Source organism: Antechinus flavipes, chromosome 2, assembly GCF_016432865.1.
Source record: "Antechinus flavipes isolate AdamAnt ecotype Samford, QLD, Australia chromosome 2, AdamAnt_v2, whole genome shotgun sequence".
In the NCBI taxonomy this organism is placed as follows: domain Eukaryota; kingdom Metazoa; phylum Chordata; class Mammalia; order Dasyuromorphia; family Dasyuridae; genus Antechinus; species Antechinus flavipes.
The window spans coordinates 637,204,144-637,218,122 of NC_067399.1; the positions used below are offsets into that span (position 1 = coordinate 637,204,144).

Below are 13,979 nucleotides of genomic sequence, written 5' to 3' on the forward strand. Positions count from 1 at the left end.
CCGTGGAGCCCCCAGACACCCACTAGTTGTGAGACCTGTCACACAAATGGGGGCAATAATAGCGGCTCCCAGGAGTGTGGGGAGATCCAATGAGAGAGAAGTACTTGGGGCCTGGTGGATGCGCCATAACATCACCATACTCATCATCACCATCATCACCCTCATCAACATCCTCCTCATCTTCACCACCACCATCCTCATCATCACCATCCTCATCCTCCTCCTCCTCATCACCCTCATCATCACCATCATCACCCTCATCAACATCCTCCTCTTCTTCACCATCATCATTCTCATCATCATCCTCCTCATCTTCACCATCATCATCCTGCTCATCACCATCCTCCTCACCATCATCTTCCTCCTCCTCGGCTCCCTTCCCATCCTGTGACTGGGTTCAGCACCCAGAGGGAGTTCAGAATCTCCGGTTTCTCTTGTTTGGCTTTAGGCAGCCGCATCTCGTTCTCAGGTTCCCTCCCACCCACCACCTTCTGTGCCTCCAAAGGACATTTTGCACACAGAAAAGGAAGCATGCTCACTGAGGAGGAAGCACTCGGTTCTGAGCAATAAGGTGGGGGGCTTTGGGGTTCAGGGTCACAATGGGAGAGCAGCCCTCCCTGGACATCCCCTGGGGGCAGGTGCGCCATGTTTATCCCCACTTAGTAATAAGGCTGAGTGTTCCAACCGCTCCCACGTCAGCTATCTCCCAACACTTGTGGCAAGTCCAGCACTTTGCCCAATATCTCCTATTGTTGTTGCACCGCATTATAACTTGTGTCCTCTGGTTTTTTTCCCTAACTCCAATAAATTTTATTTTTTCTCCTGTAAAAATGCCCCATTCTCCAGCTTCTTCATTTTCTCTTACAATTTTTCAGTGCCTCAATATTACTGATGAACTCAAGGACATTGTTTTGCATTCCAATTTTCCCCAAGGAATAAGTTTTTTGATTGGCTACTTTTCTTCTGAAATATTCTGATAATCAGGGAGACCATTATCATTTCCAACAGCAGTTGAAAAGAGGTGCTGAGTAAAAAAATCTTCTCTGTAGAGACATCTAATGCCTACTTTATATTTTTGCCCTTGTGGTGCTATCAAATGACCTTCCTTTTTATCTTCTATGGAGCTGGTAATGAATTTGACTGAACTTTTTTTCCCCCTCATAACAAAAGAAAAAACCTATTGTTACTACTCTGTAAGTTTTCATCTTCACTAGAAAATTCTTCATCTTAATGTAGTTTAATACTATCTCACACCCTTATTATTTGGAAAATTTACATCTTGGAAATGGAAAAGGACTCAGACCTCTGATCCCGTCTATATAGAGAACTCTCTATATAATGCAGACAAGTTCATCTATGACATATTTTTACGAGTTGCTTGGACCACTGAAAAGTTATGATTTGCTCATGGTCAAATGGTTAGAATGTGTCAGAGGGTCCTCCTAAGCCCACCATCTGCTAGAGTTTATGGACTCACTATGTACACTTCTCTGACTCAACAGTATGTCTACTTCAGAGCAATAGGATGAAAATGGTATTTTGAGTAAAGAAATAGGATTTGACAGTTTTAAAAGAGGATTCGATTGAGAGAGATTCAAAGACTGAAGCCTTTATTGATCAGCTATTTTGTCATATCTACATTTCAATTTTGGCAAGATTTTTTTCCCTCTTAATTTCAACTTTTTTGTAATGTATTTTTTGGACTAGCAAGACTGAAGAGAATTATTATTTTAAGTCAATGTTTTCTCAAAAATGTTCCAGATCCACTCACATAATGATACTAAAAGAACAGGCAAATATGTTCACATTTAATTGGTTTTTAATAACATCACCCGTGTGTGTGTGTGTGTGTGTGTGTGTGTGTGTGTGTGTGTGTAGGTTATAGAGGGGGTTATAAGGAGAAATGGAGAGAAAATATCTTTGGATGTATTTCATTGAGAGCATTGGGGGACATCTGAAGTCTCCTACAATAGAGTGATGAGCTTCCACAAAGGGATCATTCTTTTCCAAGTCTGGGCCCAGTAATGCTATGGAGAGGATTTATAATTTTGATAGGCACTGAACTCTCAATTTTTCCAATTCTCCAATTGGATTGGATTCCAGTCTGCCACTCTAGGCTTAGAAAGACCTGAGAGCATGTAGTTTCCTTGTAAAAAAACAAAAAAATAGACAAATCACAGCATAAGAGCCCAAGAGGATTCATCAAATGTATGGTAGCTAAAGAAAACTGGTCTCCTTGATTTGAAATGTTAGATCTTGTTCTAGGGATGCTGTTTTCCATCTTTATTCAGGTCTGCAAGTGAACTTCCACCCCTGTTTCCACACTTGATTTCTGGTAGACATATAGTGGTGAATAATTTGGGCAGTGGGTGGTTGCTATTAATATTTTTTTCAGTGTTTCCTTTGTTCCTAGTTGCCAATAAAACATAGGTAATAGGAAAAAAAACCTTCAAAATGAGAGAGAACAAATTTTGTATCTCAAAAGAAGTCACAAATCAGTTTGCTGACATCCTAAATACCCTAATGATTCCATTTTTTCCCTAGCACTGAAATACAGAGAATGTATATCAAATTTTCTACAAACTTTAAAAGTTAAAGTGATGGGGGAAAGAAGAAAAATTAGGTATAAAGATGCATACAAATGGTAACATGTAAATGTTAGCTACTATTATTATATTACTGTTGTATTAATTATTTCACCTGCATTCTATTTTTTTTTTTTTTACTGTGACAAGTTTTTACTTAGAGTCAAGTCTAAATAGGCCTTCTCCTCACCTCTGGACAAAAGGTAAAAATGATGTGTCTTTTAGAGGGCCAGGATGTATTAGGTCAACAAGAATTACTAATAAAGTCATGGGGAAGTCTTATTTCTTGCTTTTATTAACAGAGGTGGATGATTTTGGATTAGAGTAGAAGGTACAAACAGGATTTGGGGCTTCATTTCAATGAAGCATCAACTATGTTCAGCAAGCCCTGGCTTCTCATTAGGATCAAAAGAAGTCCTTCTAACCTGTCTTTTTAATTTTGGTGACTTTCTTTCTTTCTGTAAAATGAAGGGGAGATGATCTTAATTTTTACTTTCATTTTTATTTTATTTTATTTTTTTATTTTAGGGTGATGATCTTTAAGGAATCTTCAAGTTGTGAATTCCATGATCCCTTCCATGATAACTCAGGAAAAAAACCAAATAGAAGAGAGCAACTATACTGCCCTAATCCTTACAATTTTAATTGTTTCACCCTCTTGCTTATCCCATTGGGCCATGGCAAGAAGGTTAATAATGCTAACAGTTTTCCAGACCCCAGGATCCTGTTCAACAGTGTCCTTTTCCGGTGCTTTATGCTGTGTGACCTTGTCAGCCATGAGCCTCCCTGGACTGAGATCCTACATCAGATACGGGCCATGCTGATGCAATGAACAGGTCACTGGGGGACCAATCTGGCTAAATTAGGGAAAGAATTCTTGTTTTTTGGCCACAGTGATTCATCAAGACCAAGTAAGGCACAGGGGAATCCTGATCTGCATCCTTCATGGGATTACCCAGATAGATGGAATAATGGATCCATAATGTTTTGCACTATCTTCTGGGGAACTATCTTAAACTGTGTGCACCAATAGTTTATAGTTATAGCATCTATTGGTTTTTCTTAGGAAAGAAAAGAATATTATGAACAAATCTTCTCTGGGGGAAAAAGCCCTATCAAAATCCAACTTTATTTTCTCATGTGTTCTGTTAGTGCTACCTGACTCTCATAAAAAAGCTGATGTTCTTAACAGGAAATTACATTTCCACATATTAGAAACAAATTATTGTACTTATTTAAAAATAAATTTTGTACTTGTTTAAAAAAACCCAAACATTTTCTACATTTCTAAGAAGCTTCTTCCTCGGCTATGAAAACAACTAACAGTCTAGAGCAATGTCAAATGTCAGCTGACTGTGAATGATAGGTGAAAACAGGCAAGTGCAATAAAATGTAAATGACATACTGGAGTTAACAGTAAAAATACTTTGAAGTTATATAAACTTTTCATAGTGTCTCACACATCTTATTAACTTGGGCTACTTCCTTTCTTCTTCAGCATTTTCATTTAATTATTTATTTCCCCAAACTGGATCCATCCCAAAATTACTCTAGGGCACAAGAATAGAAAATTGGTACATTGCTTATGACAGGTACAACAGAACAAAAATTAATGGTTTATGACAGTGTTCATGTTCCTCTCATAGGGAAATAGATTTATATATAGTTGATAATATAAATTACAATTATGTATGTATTATAATCAAACTAGATAATTTTCCTACCTGGATAAACAATTCATTTTGCACATTGCTTTATACTTTTCTAATAGCCCTGTGTGTGATAGGCAGAAATTATTTTGCAGATGGAATTAAGTGAATTACAAGCAAGGCTATAAGCAGGATGTGAACTCCCATCTTTTGCCTTCAAGTCCAGTGCTTTCTCCACCAGACCCCATCACCCTTAAAGCAGTCACAAGTAGGTAGAGTTGAATTCACCAACACAGCTGACATGCTGGGAATTCACATTTGGTACAAATGGAGGTAGCTGACAGTTTCTTTTCCTAACAAGAAAGAGTTGTACTACCATCGCCTCCTGCTTCATCTGCCATCATATTAAGTTTCCATATGGTACAAAGTCCACATACTCAGACAAGTCATCTCCCCTTACACCATTTTGCAAAGCAGCCAATCATTTTAATAAACCAGGTAATCCATATAAACACATTAAGGACAAATGAATTTCTTCTAAGCAAATTATATTAATCACATTAAATCTTTTAAACCAAAACAGGATTTTTCTATCCTACTGTTAATGATAAAATTTTGTTCCTTTGTTATCGTATACCACAAACAGAGTAATCTCTGTTCTACCAAACCACAGGAATAGAATCAGAGAATTTCACAGAGTAAGGGGAAAGAGGCTCTATCCCACATATTTAGAAATGGAAACTTAAAGTATTTAAGCAACAAACTGTATCCACTGTTACACAATGAGACAGTTATAGAGCTGGGAGCAAAACTCAGACCTTTTGATGTCCAGCTAGTATACTTTCTATAAAATTATCAGTAGGGTTTGGAAAAATTGATACCACGATTTCATTGTAATCAAATAAATTTTCCAGAAGAAATATTCTCAGTTTAATAGTTTCTCAGTTGAAATTGTTCACTAACTTCTATAAGAAAGATGAGATCATATAGGAAGAACTTAATCCTAAATTTCAAACAGACTCTGGAAACAATGCTTTCTTTGGGTTTCTTCCTTCCCATGGTACATTGCTTTGTGATTTTCAACAAAACTGCTTATTATTCTTTTCAGAATATCTGCTGTGATCTTAACATCTGGTTTTGTCTCCACTAAGCAATGATTGCAAAGAAAGTGAAAAGATACAAAAAGAGCAGATATTTACAAGAGAAAATCATTTGCAAATAATAGAGAGGTTAAAACTGAGATCCAGGGACTGAGGCTTAAAGTCCCAGCTTCAACACCAACTGCTTGTTTACATATGTGCCAGCTGAGGGGGTGCTACTGCTGATGGCAGTTTATGTCCCTACATCTCAAAAGGGGGGAACTAATAATTAAGCAGATTATGCAGAATAACTATTTACTAAAAAGCACTGTGAGGGTACAAAAAAAGGAAAAAGAAAAAGAAAAGGATGATGCTATATCCCCAAAGATGGCTAAATAATATGGGTCCACTAGAAAGCAAAAGCGGAATTCTATTGACCTTATGCCAGTAAAATCTTACTGACTCCTTGGCTTTTGTCTATCCTGGCAAAGTCTGAGGGATATAATAACCCAATAATAACCCCCTCAACATTTGCCCTCTAGCTTCTGCAATGCAAACAAACAGCAATGACTAAAAACAGGTTTGTTTCCAGCAGCTGAGATGAATTGTGGCTAAGTGCTGGGTCCTAATGTGGCATGGTGATACTCAGAACACTCAGAAAACTGGAGGGGAGCTAGGAGGGATATCTGAGCTCATGTACCAACTTTTAAAACTGTGGAAACCGAGGCTCCGGGGGCAGCCCAGCAGGTGGGAACCGAAACCAAGCCCCCTGAAACCTCATGAAGGGATCAATTTTGCCACACTGCTTCCCTGATGCTTTTGAAGGAGCCCACCATAGTTCCTACAGAATTAAGCTAAGAAGCACATCCATCCCTTCAAGGATGCTTTGAGCATTCACTGGAAGCCAGTTTAACTCTCAAAGAGGCAATTTGCTATAAAGAAATAGCAAAAGCTAGAAATGATTTTTCTATGAGATGGTTGGCAGATAGAAACTTCTTATATTATCTAGAAACTTAAAATATCCTCTGGCTGCCATCGATGCCAAAGTGAGTTAAGTGAATAATTTTCACTTACGTGAAACCAAACCTTGAGTCGTTACCAAACAGTGCAAAAAGAAAAGATAAATTATGCTTAACACCAACAGAAATTACTCTCCTTCCTGTAAAAGGAAGGAAAAGTGGGACCATGATTATCTCCAATGAAATATGAACAGGGAACAAATTGTTCCTCTGTTGGTAAAGGCTCTAGTGAACTTATTACTTTTGATTTTTTAAAAAGGAATAAAAGGAAAAAAATATTCACCCACTCAGTGATGTGAAGGCTCTCTATAAATGCCAGCAACCCACCAGGAGCGAGGAATAGCGTTCTCATTAGCAGCATACAGGGTGCACGGGGCAGATCAGTGCCAAAAATGGATTTTTTTTAAATACATATGTTTCTAAATAGCTGGAAAAGGCCATTAGGAATCATTTGATAGTCAATAAATATTAAGCTCCTTCTATGCAACAGACACTGTATCCTGGAGATACAAGTAAGAAAGAGCTCCTGTCCTCAAGGAGCTTCTAATTTAAATGGGGAAGATTACTGAGGAAGGGACCCTTCACACAGCAGAGTGGAATGTAGATAGTAGGAAGTTAAGAGTTGGGCTAGACGGAGAGCTCTTTTTAAATGGAGGTTCTACTCCAATCAGAAAGGCACAGGGTACAGAGGAGATGCTGCAATCTGGCAGAATGCTGACGTTTCCTAGTGAGGAGGTTTCCTGGGAGCAAGATCCCAGTAGAGTCCAAGGAGTGATGGATGAGAAAACTGAATCTCTATGGCTGGCTACATGGGCACTCAGCGACGTAAGTGGAGGACTAGATGCGCTGTGGACGCCAGCATTCTCTCTACCATAAAGCAACCCTTCAAAGGGTAAGACTAGATTCCATCTTACAGCCAAAGCTGAGCTCCTCCACATCTTGTGTCTATACCTGCTGAAGGACGCCTACTCCAAGGAGGTTAGTTCTCCTTACCTGTTGGCAGTTTAGGCCATGGAGCTGTCAAGTATAGATGAGCACACAATCATCTTGGGTCTTTAAGACTCAAATAAAAGAAACAAATATTTACTTTAAGCCACTTTCCCTTGGATTGACTCTGCTGCTCTACTGGAATTTTTCAAATCTCATTACTGGTGATTAGGAGAGAGACTGTATCACATTCATAAGAATAACTGATACATTGTTCTGGAGGTACAATACAATAAACTTTTATTAAATACCTATTGTATGCAGAGCAGTGGATGTATAGAATATACACATATATGTGTGTGTATATACATACACATATACGAAGTACTAAGGGAGAAAGAAAATTTAGATAATTCTGACTTTGTCTTCAAAAAAGTTATAGTCTAGTAAGGACATGAGACACCAATAAAAATAGCTGAATATACTAAGTATAAGTGCATAGAGTTTATAAATTTCTATGTGAAAGCTAAAGGAAAGGGCCATTGCATGGGAGGGAGATGAGATGCCGGCAGAGACAGGATATATATAGGGATTGCTTCCCCCAGGTGGGAGCACGAGAAATGGGCTCACTTTATTGAGTGATAGACAGTGGCTACTGAAGGCCAGCTCTGGGGTCAGGAAATCCTAGGTTCAAGTGTGACCTTGGGCAAGCGCTGGCTGTGTGACCCTCAGCATGTCCCATAAGGATGCCTCCTAGTCACAAAGCTGGGATGCCAGGACAGCTGACATTTGTGTAGCTCTCTTCCCAGAACTTTGTTTATTTTCTCTCCATTTCGCCATCAACAGTCCTATGAGAGGATTAACATCAGTCTAGCTATCCCTGGTTTTATATGAAAGTACTGAGGCTTGGAAATCTAAATTGAGGATAATCTAAATTCTGGCTCTCTTAATATTTTATGGTTATCAGAGCAATGGCCATTACTCTCACTACAGGAATAGCCAACAACCTTTTCCAGGCACCTGTGACCTTGATGATGGCTTAATTACCGTTTTTATTTTTAAACAGCTCACATTTAAAGAGTTCTTTAAGCACTCTGGAAACCACTTTATATACATTATCTCATTTGATCCTCTTAACAACTTGGTGATATAGGTGTCATTAAGTCAAGAAGCATTTAATGAAGTACCTAATATGTGGAGGTCACTGTGCTAATCAATAGCAATACAAAGAAAGTGAAAAAATAATAATCCTTGTTCTCAAGGTGCTCCCAGTCCAAATAGAGAGGAAAGACAATATACAAACAGTGATGTACAAATACAATTTGGAGATAACCCCACAAGAAAGGCACTAAGGTAAAGGGAAAGGCTTTTTGCAGAAGGTAAGATTTTAGCTGAAATTGGAAGAAAGCCAGGAAGGCCAGGAGGAGAAGAGAGTTACAAAATGCGGAGATGGAAGAATGTTGTTTTAGGGACATAAGAAAGCTCACAATGTCGATGGATCACAGGGTACATAGGGGAAGGGGAATAGAGAGTGTTATAAGCCTGCAAAAATAGGAAGAGATCAGATTATGAAAGGCTTTAAATGTTCAGTGAGAATTTTACAGTTGATCCTGATAGGGAACCCCCGGATTTTAGTGGATCAGGGAGGAGGTACTATGGTCAGATTGACACTTTGGTACTTGGGGAGGAGACTGAATAAGGTGGAGAGGCTATGAAGCCCCGCCTACCAGCAGGCTACTGCTACGGCCCAGGGTCTACCCGAGGGCCAGATGCGGCAGCTGAGGACGTTTATCCCCCTCACCCAGGCGTATGAAGTTTCTTTATTTAAAGGTCCACAAAACAAAGTTTTTGTTTTTACTATAGTCGGGCCCTCAAACAGTCCGAGGGACAGTGAACTGGCCCCCTATTTAAAAAGTTTGAGGACCGCTGGAAGAGAATAAAACCAGAACCCATCCATCCAGATCTCATTTACTAAGCATGGGTATCTGGTTTGTGCTTCTCTCTCCTATCACAAGCTCTTCAGCTTCAATTATCATCCCTACACAGGTGACTCTGAGATCTATTTATCGGACCTAACCTTTCCCATTAAGTGCCTGTTATATGTCAGGTACTGTATTAAGGGCCAGGGATACAAATAGAAGCAAAAAGATGGTCCCTGCCTTCAAAGACTTCACAATCTGATAACAGATATATACAAACAAGCTATATATAGAATAAGTAGGAAATAATTTGAGAGGGAAAGCACTAGAATTAAATGCTGAGAAAAGCTTCCTGGAGAAGGTGGGATTTTGTTTGGGACTTATAGGAGGCCAGGGAAAGTAGCAGGTAGAAATGGGGAGAACAGGAAATTTAGTGTTTTGTTTGTGCAGCAGCCTGGAGGCATGTCAACTGATCGCAGAGTAAGCGGTGGAGTAAAGTGGAGGCCCGATATCCTCTCTTGTTCCTTTTCAATTATGGGCCTAATTTATTCATCCACACTTAGTGCTTATCAAGGTACATACATACAGTGATTCATGAAATCTAGGCTATGTGCATTCTTCGCCCACTTGTTTTTTCCTGAATTTATTACTTAATCTCTTTTTAGGGACCATGGATCTTAGTGAGAAATAGTTAGATTTTAAGGGATGTTCTGAGGTTAGATACAATCTGTGCAGTCATTCATAAACAGGAACCATCTGCAGAACCTCATTATTAAAAGTAAATCCCTTTTCTTCTGGAGCTTGGCGTACTATATCTGATAAGACTGTGATGAACACCTTGGATGAGCATCTGTCCCTCTATTTTAAGTCCTTCTTGATAATGATAATCAGATGATCAATGAATAAAGTTACATCTATCAAAGAATCTTATTTAACTAAACATATGAATGGGAGACTCTTTGCTGGAGACAGCTTTTTAAAGTTGCATAACAAAATAACAAACGAAAAAAATGGGGAGTCTTGTAGGACGATGAAGAAAATTCTCTGCAAAAAGTTTCCTTCTCATATTTTAATCCAAGATATTAATAAGCTCAAAGGTCATTTTCATAAAAATCAGAGGGAAAAAGAGGAATTTCCTTTCTTTTAAATAACCAGCAAAAGTTCTAACTATGTGGTTTATTACATTTATTACTTATTTATTCAAAAAAAGGGAAGAAGAATTTTATTATTGCCAGTTCCTTCTCACATATTTGTAGTGTGATTGGTTACCTTTTACGTGAAGAGATTACAGAGATTACCTCACAAATCTGGTTGAGATAGAGGGAGAAGGACAAAAACCAGCGTGAACAACTCAAAAAGAAATTCTCTTATGAAGCTTGTGCCAGAAGCTCCATTTGTTTCAAGGTCTGTTCGGGCAGCAGGCCGAGGACTGAAAGCCACTGCACTGGGATGAAGAGCAAGGGCAGGAGGATGCCCTGAGAAGACTTCTGGAAGTACCTCTATAATTTACAAGTTACAATAGAAATTGCAGAGACCATTTGGCTTCCCGCTGTGCATTTCTAAGATTTTTTGATTCAATGGAAAGGAGCACAGGCTTTAGAAGTAGATTTTCATTAAACCCTCTTATTTTATAGAAGATCTGTATAGAAGCCACAGTTCAGGAAAAAGCTTGGAGGGAGAGAGCTGAGGTTCAAATCCTGGCCCCTGCTACTTCCTATTGGAGTACAGGAGGGGTTACAGCCTTTCTGAAATTCAATTCTCTCAGCTACAAAATGATGTATCTGGACCAGCTCTAAATATATGAACAGAATAAAATCAAAAACCCTCTGTCCAAAAGAGGCATCCCATCTGTTATTCTCTGACAAGGGGTCTGAGCATCCAGCCTCCAGAGGAAGCTCTCCAGTGATGGGGAATCCATTGTCTCCATCGAGATACCAAAACATTTCCAGCAGGCTCTAATTGTCAGGAATTTTTCCACCTACTGAACTGAAACCTCTTTCTACTAATTGGTTGTCATTCTGCCTTCTGGGGCACTGAAGTATGTTTCTGCATTCCTCTGCTCAAATCTGGCTCGTCTTCATGACCTATATGCCTGGAACAACCACTCACTTTCCAGCTTCAAAATCTCCTTCTGACACCCTTTTCCCTATGCACCTTTTCAAGTGCTTCCATTCAAGTCCTTGCAAATGCCAAAATCATCATCATGCATGATGTTTGGATGAGAAGTACTCCCTGATAAGCACCGTTCCATATCTATTACACTTTTAAAGGAATTCAAAAAATATGAGCTAAAACAAAACATAAATTCTAAAATGTAATTACAAATAAAATATTGATTTTATTCTAATAGATATGTGTCCGGACACATATGCTATTACATACGTTAACATACACACATATCATTGACTTAGCATACCACTTTCTAGAGAGTAGGATCTATGGCTGCGTGATAACAATTATCTAATTAGATTCTATGACAGAGACAAATATTGATTATGTGACATAAGTTAAATTCCCATTTCTGATAAGTCTCCATGACATCTGCAATCTTAACCAGACTTGACAAAAAACAAAACAAAACAAAACAAAAAAAAAAAAAAACTGGTATTGGTTTTATAACCTATGGTATCTAGGGAAGTTGCTGTTTTACTATTGGTTTGTTTTATAAGGTCTTTTAAGAAGAACAAAACTAACTTACTAGTATTAATTTACTCGGTGCACAAAGCTCGATTAATTTTGGTATTTTTGTTGAACCTTAGTAAAAGGGCATGTTTTCTTCAGAAGCGAAATATAAAAGGTTTTTAGGTAGTGATCCCCTGTTCACCAAAGTGGTAGTTCTAGTTAATTCTAGTTAATTAGTTATTCTGAAAGGAACTTGCTTTGACAAATTTCTCAGCAATTCTAATAAAGTAGAATCCATTTAGGCTGAAGCTTAAGTAAAATATTCTCTGAAAAACACAAAGAAGACAGATATCAGTAGTGGACCTCAGACTCTGGTTATATGTCTTACAGAATTTTATTTGGATTGGATGTCCTCAAAGAGAAATATGAAAAGCAGTTGGGGTAGTAGAGAAGGCGACAGACTGGGAATCAGGAAGCCTGGTCCCAGGACTAGCTGTTTCCAACTAACAGAGCATTTTAAGTACATGTGACAGATACCAACAAGCTACTTCTCAGTTCGGTTTACACGCTCATCATCCCCATCACTAAGTGTGGGTACTCTCCAAGGTTCTAACCTGGGTCCTCTTCTTGTACACTCTTTTTTTTCTTGTTAATCTCGTTAACTCCCATGGGGTAAAGTAGGATTTCTTTAACAATGACTAACCTGATTAATGTACAGAACCTCTATTCTCTCTTCTGGGCTTCAATCCTTTGAATTGGATGTCCCAAGGACATCTTACACTCAACATGTCTGAACTCAGACTTTCTCCAGGAGCCTCCTGGCTCCCAAACTCCCCCACTTCTATCAAAGGGAGCATCATCCTTCTAGGCTCCCCAGCCTTCCCCCCCTGAAATCCCTTCTCTCCCTCTCAGCTGTCCACTGGCAGAAACCATCCTGTTGCTATCTTTACAACATCTCTCTCATCTGGCCTCTTCTTTCAAACACTCAGCAGCTCTTTTAGTTCAGGCTCACATCACCCTTCACGTAGATGATTCCAACAGTCTCCTAATTGGCCTTTTTGCCTCCGGTTTCTCACCCCTTCAGTCTGTCCTACCCAAAATTGCCAAAATAATCTTCTCTAAATACAGACTTGCCATGTGACTCCCCTACTCAATCCACTTCAGTAGATTCCCTATTGGCTCTAGGACAAAATACTGCTCTTCTGGTTTTTAAGGATCCAAACAACCTGGCTAAAACTTGTATCTGCAGACTCACTGGACATTACTCTCTCTTCTGTACCCATCCCTCATCCCCATTCCCCTATCTCCCATCTCATGTCCTACTGGCTGGAATGTACTCTTTCTCTCCCCTGGCTTCAAAGAGCCCTTTTTCTTTTAAGAAGCAATTCAAGAACCATTAAAGTCTTTCCTAACCTTTCTCCTGACTGATCTGATATTTAAAGGCTTTCTACATCTTTGTATTTATTGTCTTTATGGCTTGTCTCCCCATTAGAATGTTGGCTTAATATTTTGTACTCATATCATCAGTGTAGAGCACAATGCTGGACCATAGAAGGGGATTCACAAATACTCGATTGATTCTAATTTCTAATTTCAAACTCCGTCCACCAAACCATGGATCTCAAGTTTCTTCCTCCTCCCAAATCTACAATTCTTTCTGCACAATGTCAATGGAAAGACAGGCTTATTGCTGTGGGTTGCTAGTTGCAGACGCTCTTTGTAGTTCAGATTCTGTACCACCTTTCTCCCTCACTCCACCCAAATCACAGAGAGCCATCTTGTTTTTGATTGCATTTTGTCAAGTTGATTAGTTTGTTCTTGCTTAGCATCAATTTCAGCTAAAGATCATCTAAAGATGTGTTCTAGTGTGTTCTTAAAATATTTAACCTGTTCCAAGACTCCTAATTGCAGTTTGCTAAATGGCACCTAGTTGGTCACTGGAAGTGGGTAGGAAGATGGGATTCTGGCTCTGATCCAGGATGACATTGGTGGTGGGTGTGTTTGATACTGAATCCATGACTAAGATTGATGAGGCTACTCTGAGAGTCAAAAATGTTTCACAGACACACTGATGGGCCAGAGAATGACAGAAATGTAAGAGTAGCCCATACTCCCAAAAGAATCCACTCTACAATGATCAGTATTTAAAAGAACAGAAATAACAGAAATCTCAGAACAG

The 13,979-nt window shown here is 39.0% G+C and overlaps 1 protein-coding gene across 1 annotated transcript in view; it reads right to left on the minus strand.

Annotated features, from left to right (window-relative positions):
• MCU (mitochondrial calcium uniporter) overlaps window positions 1–13,979 on the minus strand; it is a 165,062-nt gene that overhangs the window by 31,768 nt on the left and 119,315 nt on the right. The window lies entirely within an intron of this gene.